Source organism: Hyposmocoma kahamanoa, unplaced genomic scaffold, assembly GCF_003589595.1.
Source record: "Hyposmocoma kahamanoa isolate Upper Pololo Valley unplaced genomic scaffold, ASM358959v1 78, whole genome shotgun sequence".
NCBI lineage: Eukaryota > Metazoa > Arthropoda > Insecta > Lepidoptera > Cosmopterigidae > Hyposmocoma > Hyposmocoma kahamanoa.
This window is the reverse complement of record NW_020653945.1, coordinates 14,164,681-14,172,430: the sequence shown is the minus strand read 5'-3', so window position 1 is coordinate 14,172,430 and position 7,750 is coordinate 14,164,681. Positions and strand designations below refer to the sequence as shown.

The 7,750-nt window shown below is 36.7% G+C and overlaps 1 pseudogene; it reads left to right on the top strand.

The window, feature by feature from the left end:
* The first annotated feature begins 4,497 nt into the window (after nt 1-4,497).
* On the top strand, nt 4,498-6,957 carry LOC113233446 (annotated as a pseudogene).
* The last annotated feature ends 793 nt before the right edge of the window (nt 6,958-7,750 follow it).

The window sequence follows — 7,750 nt, the reverse complement described above, 5'->3', positions numbered from 1 at the left end:
CCGTCATATATATATATATGTCAATTGTTTACAATTAAGCTATATAATGCCCAATCACTTAACACCTGTGGTGACGAGTTTGTACTAACGGTGGAAAGTCGCTGCCCAGACATTGTAGCCATAAATGAATCGTGGCTAAAGGAGGGATGTAATGCATTGGCTCCTACTATTCCTTCGTATAAGTTTAAAATGCGCCCGCGTCCGCGCGAAGTGAAAGAAGGACGAGGGGTAGGTGTAGCCTTTTAAATACACGAAAACGTAAAAGCTACTGTCATAAGTCATCCTACTTCTTCAGTAGAACAATTTTGGCTTCGAGTAAATGTGAATGGCTTTCGCTTAGCCGTGGGCACGGCTTACCACCATCCATGGCAAGCTGTTCCTTGATGCTTTTGCAGAATCTGTAACTTATTTTGCCAATTTCGATAAAATCATAGTATTGGGAGACTTCAATATTAATCTATTGGATAATAACAGTTTGAATTATCGTAAATTTCAATCTTTTACTTAAAGTTGCGGTTTGTCACAGATAGTTGATGGACCAACACATTATATTGAAAATTCTGCAACATTGATTGATATAGTATGCACAGACTGTGTGGTCAAAAAAGTGGATTTGGATGCTATTTCAGGGCTCACTCACTGTATGGTTAACGTTGTTCTTAATATAAAAAAAGATAAATTTAATCCAAAATGTTCAAATTCAAATTCAAATTCAAAATAATCTTTATTTCATAGGTAAGCATTAATACACTTGAAATCGTCACAATATTAAACTCTACCGCTCATTCGTAAGGCAGATTCCCCTGAGAAGAATGAGCAAGAAAGTCTAGGGGTTGCTCTTTGTAAATAACATTTACAATATTTTTTTTTTATTTGAAACATCAGAGATCGAGACTACCTCCATGAGCTAAACGGGTTACTACCACGGATTTTTGTCATCCAAGTACGCAGAAGTTGTATAATAACCTTTAGTATGTATTTAGTATGTTTTGTATGTATTGCTTATAGGCCCATAAAAGATATTAATGTGAATAATTTTAATGTAGACTTGTTAAATTACGGCTTCCTAAATATTGATCCTTTCTGCACTGTCGATGATATGGTCGACTCTTACACTAGTAAAGTTGTGCAATTATTCGATTGCCATGCGCCTTTAAAAACAGTACTTTTAAAACGTGAATCAACTCCGTGGGTAACTCTGAGTACTAAACTTATCATTGATTTGTGTAGTAAAACTCTTTACCGATTCCGCCGCAGCCGACTCGACATTCATAAAGATTATTATAAAAGCCTCAAAAAACAAGTTAATATAGCTATGCTCTCTGAAAAGCGTGCATATTTTAACCAACGTATAAATAACTGCTCCAATGACTCTAAGAGGCTATGGAAAACATTAAAAAATGATGTTCTTTCTTATAATAAGCGATCTGAGACCTTGCCGCCTCATATTTCTGATCCTGAAAAGATAAATAAACACTTTCTAACGCTTCCATGTACTGATGCAATTTCACTTTCCGAATTGGCTTACTTCAAGCAAGTAAATACAGCAGCAGTATTTTTACTCTGCGAACAGTAAGTGAGATAGAGCAATCCTTTCAATTAAGTCGGGGGCGTCAGGGGAAGATAATATAAATTCAGATATGGTTTTATTGACACAGCCGCACACTCTACCTCTCATAGCAAATATTATTAATAAATCTATTTCTTCCTCGACATTCCCGCGTGGCTGGAAGACTGCTCTGATTACGCCCCTTCCCAAAATTTCTAATCCTAACACTTATAAAGACCTTAGACCAATTAGTTTACTGTCCTATCTATCAAAAGTACTGGAAAGGATAGTATTTTGGCAATTAACTGCGTTCTTGGAAAGAAATAAAATCCTACCCGAAGTACAGTCTGGTTTTAGGAAAGGTTTCAGTACTTCAACAGCTCTTTTGGAGGTAGTAGACAATATACTTGGCGCACAGGATAAGGGTATGACCACTATACTGACTCTATTTGATTTTTCACGCGCATTTGACTCTATCAATACCCCATTACTGCTTGCTAAGCTTGTCTATTATGGTTTTGACTTAGCCTTAGCTTAGTAAAATGGTTCAATAGTTACTTGACAAATAGAGCTCAAATTGTCAAAGTTCAGGCGTCGAACGGCCATATCACTAGATCTTCTGTAAGCAGTGTACATAGAGACGTGCCGCAAGGATCTATATTGGGACCCATTCTTTTTGTTTTGTACTCTGCGGATATTATAAGAAATGTGAAATATTGTAATTACCATCTTTATGCGGACGATGTACAAATCTATATTCACACACGTCCACAGGATTTGAAACTGTTCCTTTCTAGGATCAACTCTGATCTCGATAGCATCGCCCGATGGTCAAATAACAATGCTTTGGTTCTGAATCCAACTAAATCAAAGTTTATGGTTCTAGGTTCAAAATACCAGATAGCAAGCGTCCTTTTACAGGATCCTAGGATTAGCATTCTTGGATCGTCAGTCGAATTTGTTAACCAAGCCAAAAATTTAGGTGTTACTATGGATAGCAGGTTGCTATTTGTGAGCCATGTAGAGTCTGTTGCGAGATCTTGCCTTTTTCGACTAAAAGTGCTATACAAAATTCGTCATTTGCTCAGCGAAGACATTAGACTGAAAATGTGTGATTCCCTTATTTTATCAAAATTAAATTATGCTGATATAGTTTTCGGACCTTGTCTTCTCTCCACATCAAAAAAGGTAATACAGCGTATTCAAAACGCTTGCATGCGATTTTGTTATAGAGTTCCACCGAAAAGTCACATAACACCTGTATTAAACCAACACGGTATTCTGAATATGGAATCGAGAAGAATTTTGCATTTTTCTACATTGATGCACTCTGTTGTCAGATACAAAAGTCCACCTTATCTATATTTAAAATTAAAGTGGCATACTTATTCATATAATTCACGCAGGATAAATAGTTTTTTATTGGTAACACCTTTTCATAAAACAAGAGCCTTTGAGGGTAGTTTCCGGTATCAGGCATCTAAATGCTGGAACAATCTGCCTCCTCCACTCAGACAAAGGATCTCTAAATCAACATTTAAAAAACATATAAAAAAAGTGTTAATAGAAAACCAGCGTATGCTCTGATGCCGGATGTTCCCAACTTATTAATGATATTTACATATATTTATAACTTTTATTTAAATACATACGTGTGTCGTAAATGTGTAGTGTGGCTTAAAAGGAAGGATATACATGTACCATTTCCTCGGGACTCAGTGGACGCCGATACAGGAACGACTGAAAATCAGCGTCTGTTTCGACCGAGATAGACATATTGCTGAGTCGTATCCTTTTCCTCGCTTGAGCCACTACGCACACTTACTAAATTAAATTAATAAGTCACTTGTTGTTTTCTTTTTAATTGTAATTTTAGATATAAGTGTGTGTAGTGTTTCAATTCAGTGAATAAACTTCTTTCTTTCTTCTTTCTTTCTTTCTTAAAGTCTTAAAAATTTGTATAAAAGGATTTTCATTTTTCTTTTAATCTATTTCACCGACCAACTCCGTAAACGCTGTTGGATAATGATATCATATCCGAATCCCAATCGAACGTTTAACTCGAATGTTCATAGCTTGGAAAGCGCCCTTCAATTCGAGAACGATATCCAATCGGGAGTTTTGAATCGGGGTCCAAACCTTACGATAACTCAGTTGTCGACCGATTCGATTTGATATCGTATGATTTCTTTCCATTTTTATTCAAAACACCCGAATTGTACGTTAACGTTGAAACCGAATCCAAATGACGTTACATCCGCACGATTACTCGACCGGCAAAGGCTACAAACGTTATTCAGAACACAGTTATCGAATGAAAGGTGAACGTCCTATTGTTTACAAAACAAGAATGTAATATGGAAATGGAAAGGAAGTCTGGATTTTGTCCAATTTTATTAATTTATTTAATGCAAGACTAATGCATTCCTATATTTTAGGCCTTAAAAATGTATATAAAAGGATTTTCATTTTTCTTATAATCTATTTCACCGACTAACTCTGTTATCGCTGTTGGATAACGATATCGTATCCGAATCCGAATCGAACGTTTATCTCGAATGTTCTGAATAGCTCGGAGCGCCCCCTTCGATTCGAGAACGATATCCAATCGAACGATTCGGTTAAAATATCGAAGATGAATCGGGGTCTACCGGAACATCCCTACTCGAGATAAATAAAATTGCCATTATTAAAAACGTTTCTTAATTTGATGGTTTCGTGGAATCAAACAATAAAAAAACTACTATGCAATAGACAAGATAAAAAAGATATTATATTCAATAAAATCATGTTATCACATAAATATATATAAATAAAATTGTATTTTTTTATTGTACTTTTTAGGTAACCTTTCATGTTTACTTTGATCACTTTTTCTAAAACGTCGACGTCATCATGGACTTAAATTTTATTCTGGTTGTCAATGTCATTTGTTTCTGTAATGGCGGTGCCGCTTGTCGTAAGTTTTAAGTAATTTTGTATATGAAAAAAAACTCGAAAATCGTACTTTATTATCCTGTCAAAATGATGAATAACGCTAAACACGAAGGTATGGATCTGTTTGACTACATAAAAGTAAGTGAAGATGAGGATGAAGCTAACTCCGTGGAAATTCCGAGTGAAATGGATGGCACTTTACTGTTGTCAACACTGGTGGCCCAGTTCCCCGGCGCCTGTGGGCTCAAATACCGCCATCCTGAGAGTAAAGCAATCCGTGGTATTAGGCTGAGTGACGGCAAATTACACCCACCAAACGACGGCACCTGGGGTAAGCAGCTTTACATTTGTGTATTCCCCAAGGAAAACAAACGAAAGATGGAAGATGTCTCTTCTGAAAATTCAGCCGCTAAAACAAAACGTCTCGAAAAAAAACTGACATGTTCAGATCTTATTTGTCTTGGCTTACCTTGGAAGTCCACTGAAGAATCTATCAGATCATACTTTGAGCAATTTGGCGAAGTTGTGATGGTGCAGTTGAAAAGAGACAAGAATGGTTCTTTCAAAGGTTTTGGATTTATACGTTTTGCTACCTACGCTTCCCAAATGAGAGCTCTTGCTCAGAGGCACAACATTGATGGCCGCTGGGTGGATGTACGTATTCCCAATTCAAAGGAAGGAGTTGTACCACAAATGCCCTGCAAGGTGTTTGTAGGAAGATGTACAGAAGACATGACTGCTGATGATCTCAGAGAGTATTTCTCAAAGTTTGGTGAAGTAACAGATGTATTTGTACCCCGACCATTTAGAGCTTTTGGATTTGTCACATTTTTGGATCCTGAAGTAGCACAAAGCTTGTGTGGAGAAGATCATGTCATCAAAGGTGCATCTGTATCAGTTTCAAGTGCTGCTCCAAAAATTAAGAGTAAATCAAATCCACACTGGAAAGAGGAGAACTTCGGACCAAATAACTGGGAAACTAACCGATCAGGTGGTCCTTCAGGAGGTCCCAGTAATAATGGAGGCAGTAGTAACATTGACACCCTCAATATGCAGAATTTGGGAATAACTCCCAATGGTGGACCACCTGCTAATTTCAATTTGCCCATAAGTCTTGTTGCTGCTGCTCTCAATCAGGCAGGATGGGGTGGTTTTTTGGGTGGACCTAACAACGCTGGTTCAAGCTGGCAAGGAGGCCCACCGCAAGGGAACTCTGGCAAAAATTGGAATAACAATCAAAATTGGGGTCAAAATGGCCCACCTCCGACTTGGAACCAGGGAGGACCAGGAGGTAATCAAAACTGGAGTGGGGGCAAAGCAGGAAGTAGCAGCAACTGGAATCAGGGGAACTGGTCAAACAATGGTCAGGGTGGCTGGGGAGGTAATGGCTCTGGGCCAGGTGGCTCAGGAACTTGGAACAACAAGTCACAGACTTGAGGTGAGACATAACTTACCCAAAATGTAACAGGGATGCCTGTTTATGTATTTTATGTAATATAAGTTAGATTGATATATTAGTTGGTTACCCATGTGCGATGAGTTTGTGTTTTTAATACCATTGCAGTTGCGTATTTACATAATTGTATACCATAGCATCTCGTGTAAGTAATGTAGGTGTTCTTCTACTTTAAATACTTGACAACAAATATTCTAATACACTTCCTGCAAATTTTGGTTCTTAGAATATTAATTTTAATGAGGTAATTTTATATTCAGAGCATACTTAAATGTAGTAGATTTAATTAAGTTTGTATTAGTTTTAAGCTGACCAAAGCTATGTGTGTCTTTTGTGATGTGGAGTGATGAAGGGTCAAGTATTTAATAAACAAGTATGGATTCTGAGATGGATGTTTTAATTATGACTGCAAGGTGACTTCTTGTTAACAGGTGTATGTTAGGATATTGTAAAATGAATTTTATTACTTAACATGGGATCACGGGAGTGAATGGACATTTGATTGAGGTTTAATTATTGATAAGAGTAATACGAGCAGGATGCATTGAGTTTGTGCACAGCTGAATGTAAGTGGCGGAAGACTTGTAGCTGCTGCATGAAGTCCCTGGCTGCATAAGATTGTGGTCACTGGATTGCTCCATCAAGTGGTGACTGGCCAGAAAACTGAAGTCTTGTGAGGTCTGTGATATTTGTGTTATTTATGTGTGAAAAATATTTTTATTCTTTTTTTGTACGTAGGTATTGAAGGATAAAAGGGTTTACCAAGAATCTTGACTGTTTCACTGTGTGAAATTAAATACAGGTTTCTTTTTGGTGGTATATAACAAATTCGATGTTTTTTTTTTTATTATTTCACTACTTTTGTATAACACATTTTGACTTATTCTTATTAACAGGATGATCCTGCCAATTTGGAGCTGAACAATTTTAAATGGACGATTCATTGTGAGAGAACTATCAACTTAGCCCAAAGAGCAGGTGCAAGTGTTTTTCTGAGCACTAGATTAATTACAAGGTGCACATATATTATCATATGAGTTATAAGAAGGATTCTCATAGCTAATTTTATTTTAAAAAACACTATTTTGTTTACAGGTACACGGGTGTTGTGTGGGGTGCAGCTTCATCTTTTTTGTTAAGTTGTAACACAAATAAAACTAGATTTTTCATACAATTGCGTATTTATTTACACACAATATAGTAGGTACGGAGTAGAGAACTTCTACAGGAGTTATCACAACTAAAAGTTATTTGCCACAAGCAGTTTCAAGAATCACATTGAACAATGTAGCACTTACTTGGTATGTGTGGCGTATCACAGCAAGTTTACTTAAATTAATCCAATCACGTTACTTGAGACTTGTGGTCAGAAGTATTATATGAATTCAGATAATTTTACACCAGCTCAGTAGCCGAGATAAAAACCTACTATAAAAATACGGCTTTCGCCAGGTAGTCCCCGAACGAACGGTGTGCATTTTTTAAATAAGTGCACGATAAATTTACGAAAAACATTTAATATGATCCCAAAACAAAAACTAAGATTGACAACTTCAAGGTCGGATCAAACTTGACACTTAAAGATTTAAATTCGGCGATCCAAAGTATCAAGCTTCGTGTTGTCTTGACTGTACAAAGGTTGCTTATAAATGTAACAGGTAAGCGGACCGATAATCAAATTTAAAAGCAGAACAGACAAAAGTATCAAATCCTAAACATATATACATTTTCGTATATTATCCACTATATCCTTATAGTGGATCATATAAATGTGTCTGAGACGTATTCCTCGACCAGCGGCTCACAGG